Source organism: Delphinus delphis, chromosome 6, assembly GCF_949987515.2.
Source record: "Delphinus delphis chromosome 6, mDelDel1.2, whole genome shotgun sequence".
In the NCBI taxonomy this organism is placed as follows: domain Eukaryota; kingdom Metazoa; phylum Chordata; class Mammalia; order Artiodactyla; family Delphinidae; genus Delphinus; species Delphinus delphis.
In genome coordinates, this window is record NC_082688.1 from 46999266 (window position 1) to 47015431 (window position 16166).

General features: G+C 36.5%; 1 long non-coding RNA gene across 1 annotated transcript in view; it reads right to left on the reverse strand.

Annotated features, from left to right (window-relative positions):
• The window catches only part of LOC132427302 (uncharacterized), a 223214-nt gene that overhangs the window by 197335 nt on the left and 9713 nt on the right, over window positions 1–16166 (reverse strand). Inside the window, exon 2 of the long non-coding RNA XR_009519868.1 lies at window positions 13268–13451. This is a non-coding gene — a long non-coding RNA (uncharacterized lncRNA). The remainder of the gene's footprint in view (window positions 1–13267; window positions 13452–16166) is intronic.

A 16166-nucleotide genomic window follows, 5' to 3' on the forward strand; every position in this document is an offset into this window, starting at 1 on the left:
CTGATCATTAGAGAAATGCAAGTCAAAACTACAATGAGGTATCACTTCGCACCAGTCAGAATGGCCATCATCAAAAAAATCTACAAACAATAATTGCTGGAGAGGGTGTGGAGAAAAGGGAACCCTCTTGCACTGTTGGTGTGAATGTAAACTGATACAGCCACTATGGAGAACAGTATGGAGGTTCCTTAAGAAACTAAAAATAGAACTACCATATGACCCAGCAATCCCACTACTGGGCATGTATCCTGAGAAAACCATAATGCAAAAAGAGTCATGTACCACAATGTTCACTGCAGCTATATTTACAATAGCCAGGACATGGTAGCAACCTAAGTGTTCATCCAGAGATGAATACATAAAGAAGATGTGGCACATATATACAATGGAATGTTACTCAGCCATAGAAAGAAACGAAATTGAGTTATTTGTAGTGAGGTGGATGGACCTAGAGACTGTCATACAGAGTGAAGTAAGTCAGAAAGAAAAAAACAAATACTGTATGCTAACATATATATGGAACCTAAAAAAAAAAAAAATGGTTCTGAAGAACCTAAGGGCAGGACAGGAATAAAGACACAGACGTAGAGAATGGACTTGAGGACACAGGGAGGGGAAAGGGTAAGCTGGGACGAAGTCAGAGAGTGGCATGGACATATATACACTACCAAACGTAAAATAGATAGCTAGTGGGAAGCAGCCACATAGCACAGGGAGATCAGCTCCATGCTCTGTGACCACCTAGAGGGGTGGGATAGGGAGGGTGGGAGGGCGACGCAAGAGGGAGGTGATATGGGGATATATGTATATGTATAGCTGTTTCACTTTGTTATAAAGCAGAAACTAACATACATTTATAAAGCAATTATACTCCAATAAAAATGTTTTTAAAAATGGGAAAAAAATAGCTATGTTACTGTTTTAGTTAAATTAAATCCATAATATTTTAGGTTCACTAGTAGACTTTACAATATAAAGCATTAAAGGAGTAAATGTTTTTGCAATTCAAGTTTAAAAAAACAGGTTTTTATAGTTTTGTGTATTTAGATGTACATTTTTAAAAATTTATTTCATTATTTATTTTTGGCTGCATTGGATCGTCATTGCTGCACGCAGGCTTTCTCTAGTTCCGGTGAGTAGGGGCTACTCTTCATCGCAGTGTGCGGGCATCTCATTGTGGTGGCTTCTCTTGTTGCGGAGCACAGGCTCTAGGCCCGCAGGCTTCAGTAGTTGCAGCACACTGGCTCAGTAGTTTTGGCACGCGGGCTCAGTAGTTGTGGCTCACGGGCTCAAGAGCGCAGGCTCAGTAGTTGTGGCACACGGGCTTAGTTGCTCTTTGGCATGCAGGGTCTTCCCGGACCAGGGCTTGAACCCATGTCTCCTGCACTGGCAGGCAGATTCTTAACCACTGTGCCACCAGGGAAGCCCTAGATGTGCATTTTATTTCTCCTAAAATAGGGACAGACCTGTAGTTTAGAAGATGCCAAAAAGATACTGAAAAAATCCTTACTAGCAATGGAATCAATCCCATTTCTCAGTAAACTGGTGTTTACAGATACAGATTTTGCTCTTTCTGTTGGGGAGTGGGCTGTGTGGCAGAGGAGCTGTGGAACTGAAGGATTTGCAAATAAACGTAAGAACTAAGTGTTTTTGAAAAGAAACCTGGAGGATTACCTAGTCCAATGAAGTCTTTCTTCATTCAAGAGGTGACAGTAAGCCTTTCAATTTCAGAGCAGAGTTCTTGCTATACCATATAGTATTCTCTAGTTTGCTAAGAGGTGGAACCCCCTAGAAGTCAATGTTTTTTTGGAAACCGATTAAAATGTTGACATATTTATGTCTGCCCTGGGAATCAAAACTTTTACTTGTAAAAAATATGATTCTATTATATTCATATGTTATATTTAACCTCAACATATCCAGGGGGGGAAATGCTGTTAAACTAAACACAATGAGTTATTTCAGAGGTTTTGTATTAACATTTGTATGCTACCTACTCATTTGGTTTCCTGAGCTCATCAGCAAATAAGCAGTATAAGATGGCAAAGATTTAAGAAAAATTTAGGGTGTGAACTTAAATGTAGAAATTTGAAGTTTACTATCTTCTTTTCTAAAACTAAGATGAGACCATACAAATATCTAGTCACTACATTGTATACCTGAAACTAATACAACGTGTCAATTATAACTGAAGTTTAAAAACAAAAACAGATGAGGGGCTTCCCTGGTGGCGCAGTGGTTGAGAGTCCGCCTGCCGATGCAGGGGACACGGGTTCGTGCCCCGGTGCGGGAGGATCCCTCCTGCCGCGGAGCAGCTGGGCCCGTGAGCCATGGCTGCTGAGCCTGCGCGTCCGGAGCCTGTGCTCCGCAGTGGGAGAGGCCATAGCAGTGAGAGGCCTGCGTACCGCAAAAAAAAAAAAAAAAGATGAGACCAATGTTACTTCATGCCAGCCTTGGTGAATCTGCACCCCCTTGAAGCCTAGTTCAGTTTTTTGAAATTCTAAGTTGGTTCTCATTTGGTAAAGTAGAGATAAAACATTTGAATGACTATTTTTGTTTTGTTTTCAATCCACTGTGCTAAAATCATGTGGTTACTGCGTGTACCTTATGTTCTTTAAAAGATGGTTTTAAATGAAAATGTTTTGAGACTATAAGAAGTCTTAATGCTTTTGGGCAATTACCACAATAAAACTAATTTTGAAAAGTACTCCATTAAAAGACAATTGAGGGACTTCCCTGGTGGTGCAGTGGTTAAGAATCCACCTGCTAATGCAGGGGACATGGGTTAGAGCCCTGGTCCAGGAAGATCCCACACGCCACGGAGCAACTATGCCCGTGTGCCACAACTACGGAGCCTGCACACTAGAGCCGGCAAGCCACAACTACTGAAGCCTGCGCGCCTAGAGCCTGTGCTCCACAACAGGAGAGGCCACCTCAATGAGAAGCCCGCACACCGCAACAGAGACCCAACACAGCCATAATTAATTAATTAATTAATTTTTTAAATAAATAAATAAATTTATTTTTTTTTAAAAAATAAAAGACAATTGAATGTGGGAAGTGACTGTTAAAAGGATATTTGAGTGGACATATTGACTCTTCTTGATTTCAAAAGTATTCTGTACGTATGAGAATTGTCTATGATATAATTCCAAGTAGAAAAATAACGCTGCAGATTTCATTTCACATGTGAACTTTTTTTAAAAACAAAGAGAGCATTGGAACAGAATAAAAGTTTTTAAAACAACTTACTCCAGGTGGTAAGGGAAGAACTTTCAGTTTTTATTTTATAGACTTCCATACTACTTAACCATTTTGTGTGTCATATAAAGTGCCACATAAAATGTTGTTTACAAATAAAAAATTATATCAACTCAGTAGAGTGAATGTTTAAAAAGCTGTTGTTTGGTATTCTACTCTTGGATTACTTTCCCTTCATAATCAAACCTTTGCTTCTCACATGGTGGGTCCTCAATAAATACTTTTGAGATTGAACACTGGTTTGTTGTTGTTGTTGTTTTTGCCTATAAAAACAGCAATTTTAGATATTCAACCTAATTGTAGCTGCTCAGTGAATAAATGACAATGTTGAAAAGAACAACCGAAAATGTAGGCCCCAGATTTGTGATGGCTGAATCCTAAAGGCAGTGCCTAAAATATCAAATGTCTCAACTAAAAGTAAGGACAAATTTGGGAACAAGCTAGAGAACCTCTTAAAATTCCAGAGTGTAAATTCCCAATTTATCTCCCTAGTTTTCAAATTTATAGATGAATATATTTTCAAAGTCTCTACAAGCTAAAGGATTCTAAATCTAGGCCAAATAACTGATTACAACAAAGAGAGTGTTGGTTAAATATATTTTCTTTCCTTTTCTACTGAGGAACAAATAAGAGGACCTAAGCTAAATTTGTAACGTTACAATTTTTTCAAAATTTGAGCCAAATACTAAGTTCTTAAAGAGCAGATAGATTTTCAAGGCAAGTTGTGAATTCTCATTCTTGCATCCCTTCAGAAGTAAGACAGAAGTGACTGTGTGTGGCTACATGACTTGGGTCCAGTTCTGCTTAGAAGCTGGTGGGAGAGGTAACTGGTACTCTGAGGCTATAGCTGCTTAATGTGATAAGAAAGTTCTAGTGCATCTGATGCATCCATGCTGATTTTTCCCTCTACAAACCAGCATTTTAAGTCAGAGAGTGTCATTTTCACAAGCTTGAGACAGCCTACATTTCCATTATTATGAATGCTCATAATTGAAACTGGAAAGAACATTTCAGTAAAAATTTTTTAAAATAAATTTTAAAAAATAAATTGGGCTCAGAATTAAAAAAAACTGGAAAGAACAGTGGAAATGTAACATCTCAGAAGCATTATGCAATTGGGCAGAGTAAAAGGTAAGGAGGGTTCCTCAGGAAACTAAAAAGTGCTGGATTTTCTACCATTTCTGATATATAAATATAGTACTAGGAAGAAGAAGTATGTACACATAAGATACTCTAGGCCTGGTTTATTGATATAACATTAGGTTGACCTCTACAAAAATACTTATTAGGAATGTCATAATAATAATTATGGATATAATAACTTTACAATTATAATTACAGGTTGGACCAATGCAACCTCCAGGCAAACAAAGATTTTGGAACAGCATGATCCTCTCCACAAGCTGATATCATATGCATTTGTACGTGTTCAGCGTTCAAATGGTTTGGGAACTTCATTTTCAAAAGGCAATTTCAAGACCTAAAATTGTTTTCCTCCATATAAAAAAAAATGTTTGAGAGAACCAGCAAGAGAGTTACCACCTAATTCATGTAGCAGGTATTTCTTTAAGTATTTACTTAAATACAAGTGCCTGGTACCATGATGAGCACTGGGACACAGAAATGGAAAAACAAACATGGTGTGATGGTTATGCCAGCTCATATATCAAACATGTTCATTAATATGACACACAACCTATGGGGGGAAATAACATACTTTCAAAAGTGATTTTCTGCCTCTGGTTTAGCAGAAGGTGCTAAACCACAAAAATTCACAATTCTGTGCATATAAAAATTCACAACTTCTTCAGTATGAGTGTGGAAATGTACATATATTTGGGCCATTGAAAGAAAAGTGTTATTAAAATTTGAATGGTAATAACTACTGTTTATTGAGTACCATTATTGGGCCTGTATTTAATATTAACTCTTTTAAACAACCCTGAAAGTAGGTATTATTTCCATTTTATGGATGATTTATGTTGAGAAGCCCCTTCCAGAATAAGCCCATGATATTCTGACCAATTTGCAGTTCCAGAGCAGCAGCTGCAGCTCATTTTAAAAGATGAAACAATAGTGACCATTTACTGAACATTTACTCTGTCCTTGTACTGTTCTAGGTCCTTTACATTTATTGTTTCATTGCATTCTCACAACAACCCTACGCGATACATAATAATGTATAGATGTAGCAACCGAGGCTCAGAGAGGCTAAGCAATGTGCCCTAAATCACACAGCCAGTGAATGACCACCTAGCAGAGTTACCAACCTGGGGCTCTCTGACCCTCAAACACTTACTCTCTCCTCTCTAAAATATCCCCACACTCCACCGACATCCACTTCTCCAATCTCCTTTCATGCTCTGTCCTCTGCCTGAAATGGTCTCCTCTGCCTAACTCCCTCTCATTCTTCAAGGTCCAATGCAGATATTCCCTTTTCAGTCCCAACCACCCCAGGCAAAATTTGTAATCATAGCACGTGTTTTTTCTACTAGTCTTGCACTTATCACATATTATTGTAATTATTTGTAAGTATTTCTCTCCCAGGGAGGTTAAGAAGACCTTGAGTTCAAAAAATTGTTCATTATTCATTTTTGAGTTCCCAACACATAGTAAACAGCTTGGCACATAGACTGACACCCTAAGTTATTAGGTGGCAGACCTAATAACTCACAAAAGCCTGCTGTAAATTAAAAGAACCTCTAAAAAAGTGACAAAAACAATCCTCCTGCCTTTATCTGTGAACCATATTTTTTTGCATGTTTTTATTTGTCTGTTTAAAAGACCCTCAGAAAAGTAAATGTCACCACCTCTCCACCCTCTCTATTTGTCATTCTCCTAACAGGTCATTCTAGCCTGTTCCTGCATATTTCTGCCCTCTGAGAAAATTGTGCCTTCTCCTAGTTCAGAAAACACAAAACAGAATTTCCACAAAATCTGTCTTAATTTTGCCTGTTTCCTGGTTAACTAAGCTATACATGGCACAGAACTTCTCTCTGAATTCTCATCACAGCGATAGGCCTTTTTCTTGCCAGTGAGAAATGTGATGACCACAAAGGAGTCTACTAGTGCCAGAAGCAAGGAGCACACTGAAAAATGGTACATGGCTTAGCCCTTCAAACAGAGCAAATGCATTTTTGTTTACCAATGTTTTATTTTCCTGTAAGGAGATAAGTAAATGTTTTGATTCCTGATTAACAGATTGGAAGGCAAAGATACAGAAAGAGTAAATTATTTGGCCTAAATCCTATTGTCCTAGAGTTTGGAATTTAATCCAAAAGTTTTTACCTTCCAGCCCACACTCAAACTCAAGACCAAATTTTCAGAAAATGGATTGTAGCTCTATTATTTTCTTTATCAAGACAATCAGGTCATCCCTTTAAATAACTCCTTTCTGCTTTAGAAGTGATATTAATAGACAATTATCCTAAAAATTTATATGCAAAACAGGCTAATAAAAAGATCTGGCCTTTTTTTTAAGTTTATACTGAATAGAAATATCATAGATAATTGGCAGTGCTGTCTGGACAAAGAGTTATAGCTTTGTGGTATAAACACATAGACTGCATTTCCAAATTAGCTCAAGAAATTTCCCATTTCTTAGAGGGCGGGCTGGCTGCCAGCTCTCCAAGAGAGAAAAACACACCCTCTTAGAACATGAATCATTACAGAGCACATAAAGCAAGTGTGTGAACACACACACGAACACATACACACACAGAGGCATTTTAAATAATTGCGTGAGACTTTACAAAATATCCCTTCACCACATATAAGGTACACATTTTATCAACCAAGATCAGGTTGTCCTTTTCTCATCCATGCTGTCATAAAGGGTAGGCTATTTACCAATAGCATTGCTACATAAGAAGGCTCAAGATGTGCTGTAAACAGGGGTGCCAAACACACAGAGCAGATGACTCAGAACTGATTTTAGAGTACACACTTGTAGGCTGAACTTAGTGCCTGCAGCTGGTTATTTGTCAACCCTGTTTTAAAAACAGATTGGTTGACCTTTATGCCTAGAACTAGTTATCTTCTAAATCCCTTACATGAAGTGCAACCTTCTAAGAGAAAGAAGACCTAATCAATGCTTTTAGCATAGGTGCATTAAAATGACCATTCTTTGGAAATGTGGATTAAAATTTTGAACAAGGACAGAGGTGAGCTCCCCAAGCTGAAACACAACAGAAAACCAGAGGCAAGGTGACCAGAAACGAGAGTGGGCATTTGGATGGCTCCCATCCATGTCATAAATGAGTGCAGTGAGTGTCCTTATTCTTTTTATTGTAAATATTCAAAAGTACTGACACATTACGATCAGACGGATAGCTTACAATTGAAACGAGGCCAAAGGAAGCCAGATATCTCAACATGCGTGCCTAAAAAGCAAGTGTAAAGCACACAATAAAATATAAAAAGAAAACTTACAAGAATAATAAATATGCTCTTTAACTGCCGTGAGACAACAGATCCTCACAACAATCAGTTCTACATTAGCTAGCAAAAAGAGCTACTGCGTTGGACCAAAGGTTTTTTTCCCCTTTATTAAAATTTCTGATTTCATCATAAATGTTATGGTATTACTGTCCAAGGGTCTTGGAATTTAATGCATATTTTTAGACGTTAATTTAATAGAGTAAAACCACAACTTGCAAATTTCTTTTAATATTGGAAGAATACTTATCTATTTTATACTACTTTTTGAAAAGCTTTTATTAATAAGGCATTTTTGGAAAGAATATTTTACATACTTTTTTCAGACTAACTCTACTTCTTTTTAATAAAAACTAATCCAAAAAAAGTGAATACAAACAAAGAATTAAAAAATAAATACATTCCCTATATTAAAAGCAACTTTTTTCTTGCATGGTTTATCAGTAAACTCAAAATACACTTAAGCTGATGATTAAAATGATCTATAATTGTCTTGTCTTCACTGTTAAAAAGTTCTAGGATAAAATGAGAATGTTTGACATTAAAAGCTGTGCTTCCACCCAAATACACTGCAACACCCCTGAAATGATAGGTAATGAGGACATTGTTTCCTTAGGTTGCTTCTTAGAAGCAACCATAATGCTGGGTTTTTGTAGAGGTGTAGACATTTTCTTTGTTTGTGTTTTTGGTTGGTGATGGTGGTGATAGCTGTTTATGAAAGCCATCAGATATGGTTACTTATTAATACAGACGCCTTTAAAATGCAATGAAGTCAGGAAAGATAAAAAGTCATCTTACAAATACAAACTTAACTCTTCTATCACAGTCCTAAATAACTGTACAAAAAGTGAGATTTGGCTATGAAAACAAAAAATCCTTGTCTCATTATTTCTATCCTCAACATTCTCACAAGTTATATGAAAAGTAACAAAGAAAGGATTTTTGACAATATTTTATTGAATACATAAAATAATTTTAATCAATATATAGGGTAATATAAAATAAGTCACTCAAAAATTAAAATTCCTCAAATTAAGTTAACTCAGTCAATAAATGTATTTGTTTATAATCTGGGTGTCCAGTCATATAGATGTTTTTAAAATATAAGAATGTAAATATAATGTGATGGATTTTGGTTAAAAAATTAATAAACATAAGCATAAAATAATCCATTATTTTTAAATGGAAAATACAGAATGGAAAACAATACTTTTACAGTTTGTTTTGGTTCTTATTTCTAAATAGTATGTTTATCAATTTGGAGATTTTCTTATTAACTTCCTATAACTGCAGAGGAGAACTGAGCTCATTACAAGACTCCACACCTCTCAATTTTCAGGATTATATCACTATTTTTAGTTTCACTATTCATTATCTTAAAATTTAAATAATTTCCTTATACCATGAATTTGTTTTTATTTAAATCGTTTTGGTTTTTTTTTTTTGGTTTGGTGTGTAAAATATGTCACATGTTCAGAAAGTCATAAAGCATAGATGTATTCTGAAGCAAACATCCATTGGCTACTCAGATCAAGAAGAGCAATACATGGGAGGGAGGGAGACGCAAGAGGGAAGAGATATGGGAACATATGTATATGTATAACTGATTCACTTTGTTATAAAGCAGAAACTAACACACCATTGTAAAGCAATTATACCCCAATAAAGATGTTAAAAAAAAAAAAAAAGAAGAGCAATACCAGCCCCAAGAAGCTCCCTGCATACTGTCTATGTCACAGCTTGCTCCCTTTTCCTTAAATGTAACTCTCTCCTGATTTTTTTGGTGTTCACTTCCTTGTTTTGGTGCTTTACATTTTTGCTAAGAATACATCGCTCAATATTACAGTCTGGCCTGTTTTTGAGTTTTAAATAAATGGAATTATGCATTATATATTCTTTTACATTAGCCTTTTCTAGCTCAATATAATGTTTATAAGATTCATTTATATTGTAGCATTCAGTTGTAGTTCATTTTCATTGCCTTATAGTATTCCATTGTGTAATTATACCACAATTTATTTTTTTTTTATTTATTTATTTTTTTTTGTGGTACACGGGCCTCTCACTGTTGTGGCCTCTCCCGTGTGGAGCACAGGCTCCGGACACGCAGGCTCAGCAGCCATGGCTCACGGGCCCAGCCGCTCCGCGGCACGTGGGATCTTCCCGGACCGGGGCACAAACCCATGTCCCCTGCATCGGCAGGCGGACTCTCAACCACTGCGCCACCAGGGAAGCCCACCACAATTTATTAATACATTCTCCTGTTAATGGACATTTAGCTTGTTCCTATGTTGAAGCAAATGAATAAAGCTGTTATAAACTTTCTTATACATGTCTTCTGGTACACATGGGCATAGATTTCAGTTGGAAAGAGAGGAATACCTAAGAGAGGAATTGCTAGGTCACAAGTACAGTATGTTTAAATAAAGTCAAACTACTTTCTAAATTGGTTAAACTAGTTTCCATTCCCACCAGCAGTTGTATGAGAATTCCAGGTGCTCTACTTCCTTGGCAATCCTCACTATTTTGTCTTTTTAATTTCAGCCATTCTGATGCATATGTAGGAGCATCTCTTTTCATTTTTAATTTGCATTTCTCTGATGACTAATGAGATTGGGCACCTTATCATATGTTTCTTGACCTATTAGATATTTCCTGTTTTAAAGTGGCTGTTGAGTCTATTTGCCCATTTTTCTACTGAATTGTATTTTCTTACTGCGTTGTATGAGTTCTTCATATACTCTGGATATAGGCACTTTGTGTTCCAGATATCTCCTAACCTGCAGCTTGCCTTTTTACTATTTTAATTATTTTTAATATTCTTAATTTTACTGTAATCAAATTAATCAATCCTTACCTTTAAGGTTGGTGCTTCTTAATATCCAATATGGTTAAAAATCATTCTCTCACGTTGAGATCATGAATCTATTCTTCTATATTATCTTCTAAAGCTTTATTGTTTTGCCTTTCATAGCTAAAGGATCTACAATTTACCTAGAATTGATATTTTTGTATACAGTGTGAGTGGCTTAAGTTGGTTTTTTTTCCCAGATAGAGCATCCTCTTTTCCAATGCTCAGCAATGTCATCAATGTTTAATTTTTTTTGTTAATTTTCAACAGATTCTCTCGACTCCTTACTGTGTAAAATGAGGATGTGCGTACCTTTACAGTTGCTTCCCCTTCCTGTGCCTACCTTTCATCTGCCAACATCTGTCAGCTAGAGCTTTACTTTAACATCATCAAAGCCAAGTGTTTATATTCTGTTGTTAATCAAGATTAACTCCTCCATGCTTTGTGCATAAGTTTATTTTAAAAGCTGATAACCAATAAAAAAATTTTTTTTACTACAAAGAACATTTTATTTTATATTTACTAGTCACAAATTTGTCATTAATTATTACATAAATGCTGCCTAGTGCCATTAACCAAATGGCATGACCATTTTATGTCTACAATTCACTTCTGTATTTACAAACATAATTTTCATGACTCAATAAACAAATTTTATATTATTATAACTATTCATTACATTATTCATCATAGAGCTAGAAAGTGCTAAAAATTACATTCTCTTGTCTATGCTGCTGATGTCACAATCCTTGTGCCACTCAAAGGAAAATACACTAGTGCCAAGATTAGAGTCTCCTCTCTTACAGTTTACCAATTGCTGAAAAAATAATCATGTGTTAAATTGCTTTATATTTGGAACATGATGTTCTGGTAAAGTGTTTTGATCTAGTTAGAGTTTCTGGTTATTCTTTTTTACCTTCTTAAGATTCATAGGCTTTTCCCACCATATCCTAATATCTTGCAACTTATCATTAGCAGCTGCTATTATTTGAAAGCGATTCTTTTCTTTTCCTTGAAAACATTTTTCTGGAGGCCTGCCAATCTCTGTCCTAAAGTAGACCGGTTTTCTTCCTTGGCCTACTATATAACTGTCATCCTTGAATATTGTTTCATTATTCTCCTAAACAAGTTTTTTTGTATAATATATGCTTGAGAAGAGGTAGACCAACTGCAAGGTTAGAGGGAGCACAACCCACACAGGACCACCCTCACATGTGACATCGGTTGCAAGTTTGAGGGGTTCTCCAAATCATGCTCAGTTTTGATAATTCACTAGGAGGACTCACAGAACTCACTGAAAGCTATCATATTCATGGTTGAGAGTTATTGCAGAGAAAGAATACAGATTAAAGTCAGCCAAGGGAGGAAATACATAGAGTAGAGTCTGAGGAAATACCCAGTGCAGAGCTTCCATTGTCCTTTCCCCATAGAGTCAAGACACATTACTTCTCCAGTACTGATTTTTGACAATAAGCACAGATGCTTGCCAACCAGGGAAGTTCATTAGAGCCTCAGTATTTAGTTTTTACTCAGGCGCCATTACATAGGCATGATTGACTGCCCTCAAGGTCAATTTTAATCTCCAGTCTCAATTTTAATCTCCAGTCTCCAGGCCCTCAAGGTGTGACTCAAAGTCCCAACCTTGAATCACATCCATTACAGTTTGGCTGCCCCAAAGCCCCCAGGAAGACAATAACACCCCATCAGGCATGACATTCCAGAAGTTTAGAGATTACTTCCCGAAAGCTGGTGGCAAAGGCCAGACCTCTTGTGGGGTAAGGTTAAATGATTTATTAAACAATCCCACATCTTCCCCTTTCTTGGTTTTCACCCTTTTTTCACTGGAGTACACCCTCAAGTAAAGGTTCATAGATGTAAATTCCCACTTTAAATCTTTAGTGTTCTGAGATTTCACAATGATATCTCTAAATACGGGCCTTTTAAAAATTTATCTGACTTGGCTTTTATGGACTGTTTGAATTTAAAAATCTCCCTTTAGCTCTGGAGATGTTATTTTTTTTTAACAATTCCTTCCCTCTACCATGAGTGCTTTGTCTTTCTAGAATACCTACTAGTTGGCTATTAGACATCTTGAACTGATTTCCAGTTCTGAGTCCAAAGCTTCTCCAGGGTTCTTCAGAGCAGCTTAGTGACTTCTATCCTTGCAGTCCACTTCTCTCATATTCTAGGGTGTTGTTTTCTCCTCTTCTTCCTCTCTGCTCCACTATAAACTTAATAAAGCATGTTTACCTTCTTCTCATCTACTCATGACCACTTATAATTCTCCCCATCTCTGTGGACTACAAATCTTTTTTATTCTTCTAATATTATTTTAAATTATTTCTGTGAGAGAGGAATAAATAAATGTGCTCGCCTTGATGTCGTGAACTAGAAACTGCCCTTATGAATTAAAAAAATATTTTAAAGACAGGTGGCTTTTATCTTCACAGTATGTTTCCTATGACTATATCAGTGGCATGACACCCAGCAATGAATGCATCCTCTGAGCCTCGATTACACAATTCCAGGACAAGAGCATCTTAGGACAGGTATACACATAGAGCCTTATATGACACTTCTTCCTTTATCATATTACATACACAAGATATCACATTATAAATATTAAAAGGAAAAAATGACCTCAGTGACTTTATTTTTAAAATTCAAAGCTGTTTCTATCTAAAGAAAAACAACAGAAGAAAATTATAAAACTCTTACCAAGTTCCAGATGGCAGCTGTGGTGTACAAGAAAGAATGCTGGCTTTGGCATCAGAAGACCTGGGTTTGAGGCCTGGCTCTGCTTCTGTTGTCTCAGTAACTTTGATCAAGTTACTGAACTTTTCTGAGTCACAAATTTCTCTTCCATAAACAGACATGTGTCTGTCTCACCACTGTTGTGAGGCTGAAAACAAACAATAGACATGAAGGAACTTTATAAATTGCAATGTAAATAGAAAATAAAATACACTTTCCAAATGACTATATTCTCCAAGGGAGGTTTTGTGCAGAACTCAACAGAATCTTTCAGGGGAAAAAAAAGGTCTACATCTCTGTGACCATCTTTTCTCAGACAAGGAAAAAAAAAAAAATCACTCAAAAATCACCTGAATTTTCCATGGGTTCCACCACATAGATAAACACGCCCACCGGAGATGATTGTAAACATAATTATAGACTCTAAAAATGGTATATAAAAACAAGTTCCTAATTCTGAGTTTATTCACTTACCCTGTCCTTCAGCAAACATACAATGAATGCCAACAATATTCCAAGTCCTTGAAACATTTTTTTTAAAACATCAATTAGACCCACTACTTTCACTCAGAAAGCTTCCTGTTTGTAGGGGAGATCATATATGTACCCTTATACCCATAGTACAGTATTGGGTATAACAAGTTACATATGCCTGCTGCAAACTAATAAGAAATGGTACTTCAGCCTTAAAAAATTAGTGGGTGATATTTCATTTCCCACCTATGAGAGTCACAAAATTCCAGAAGTGTGACAATATACACTACTAGAAACAATGTCGAGAAACAGGGTCTCACAAACATTGGTGTTGAGAATGTAAGATGGTACAAACCTTATGGCAAAGAACTTGGCAATATTTAACAAAATTAGGCATAACTTTATCTTGTATTGCTTAGACTCAGCAATCCCACCTCCTGGAAAGATTCACTATCAAAAAATGAAAAGACATATGCGCAAGTCTATTCATTGCAGCCCTATGCATAATATCAAAAACTGGAAAAAACCCAAATGTCCATCAATAGGAAACTTGTTGAATAAAACATGGTCCCCCCCAAAAAATGGAATATCATACCACCAATTAAAAGAAAGGGGGTGAGAGTGAAGGTCTCTAGTACATGATCTCCAGAATATGTTGTTAAATGACAAAAGCTAGGTGAAGATATGCATTAGTATGCTACCATTTGGGAAAGGGGAATGTATAAATAAATACATATATTTGCTTATTTTAAAATGGAGCAGGAGAAAGAATAGTCTTTTCAATAAATGCTGCTGGGAAAACTGTATACGTACATCCCAAAGAAGAGAGTTGACCCTTATTATACCATATACAAAAATTGAAATGGTTCAAAGACATAAATATAAGACCTAAAACTACATATCTCTTAGAAGAAAACATAGGATAAAAGCTTCATGAAAAGAGAGAAAAAAAAATTTTTTTAAGAAAAAAAAAAGTAGGCTTTCAATTGGCTAAAATAAGTAGAGGAACATTCCAAGAAAAGGGAACTAAGTTCACAAAGGTAACAGATATAGGAAAGTAATGCTTTGTTCTGGGAACTGTGAAAAGCTTGGATTGCCTGAAGAATGGGTTCTGTATAGAAGATATGAAGAATAGGCCATAAAGGAGAGGGCCTCTTATAACAGGTTAATGCATGTGGACTTTATTCCATAGGCAATAAGTAACCTTGGAAGGTTTTCATTATCAAGGGGATACGTAATAAAATAGAGCTTAATACCAATAATATTTTACTTTTGTATTGATCTTTATTTTATTTTATTTTAAGACCATGCCACACAGCATGCAGGATCTTATTTCCCAGACCAAGGGTCAAACCCGAACCCCCTGCAGGGGAAGCACAGAGTCTTAACCACTGGACCACCAGGGAAGTCCCTTGATCTTTATTCTTTACAAGTTGCTTTTACATACATGATCTCATTTGATCCCCACCACAATTCTATAGTGGAGGTGTTACTACTACTTGTCAGTAGAATAATCTTTAAACAAGACATAGGCCCAGGTCTTATATGATTTCAAATTCAATCTGCTTCAAATCTACTTCCATTGTAGGAAGACTGATGTTTTGAAGTTGTGTGCAAAATACACTAAAGCGAGAGGATACTGAAGGCAGTAGGGCAGCTCCTGAAGAACAAAGGAACTGCTGAGACAGAGTTGGCTTTAGAAGCCAGCATTTAGCCAAGTAATCGAAAATCAATGAGCAGGCTTCTTCTCTTCTAGAAAGTTTGACTCTGCCACGAAGGCAGCGGGAACAGGATTACGGAGATGATCTCAAATTTCTTTAAAATTCCCCCATGGTACTGAGCACTGTCCTAGGCACAGAACGCTGCCAAATAGGTGCCTGGGGCATTCATTCCTCTCCGTGGGCACTAACACTACATGCCAAGGACAGGGAGAACCTTAGTCCCTACAGTGTTCTGAACTGTACTACCTGCTTCCAATTGCCTACTACAGACCCAGATCACATCACTCCAGCAGAATGAAATCAGATGCCTCTTCCAACATGACAAAGATATGTTTGTTTAAATGACAACTGTAGGATTCCGCCAAGGACATGTGGGCCATGTGAAAACTGGAAGCACAAAGCTCACAGCTGTTCATTTCAACAGTCAAGAGTGGACAACTGGTAAGAATCCATACAATTTTTTATTGTTTAAGTCAGGTGCTCTTGTTTTTCTAATAGCTTCCCTGCTAACGATGCAAATTTGATCTCTCAAAATAAGGATTTTTCAGGAAAACATGTTGCATATGTTAACAAAGACGCGTTTGATTCGACTTCTCTAACACTGAAATATAAAGTGATCAAGATGAAAATTTCCTAACATCATATTACCTTTAAAGGTTATTCTAAAA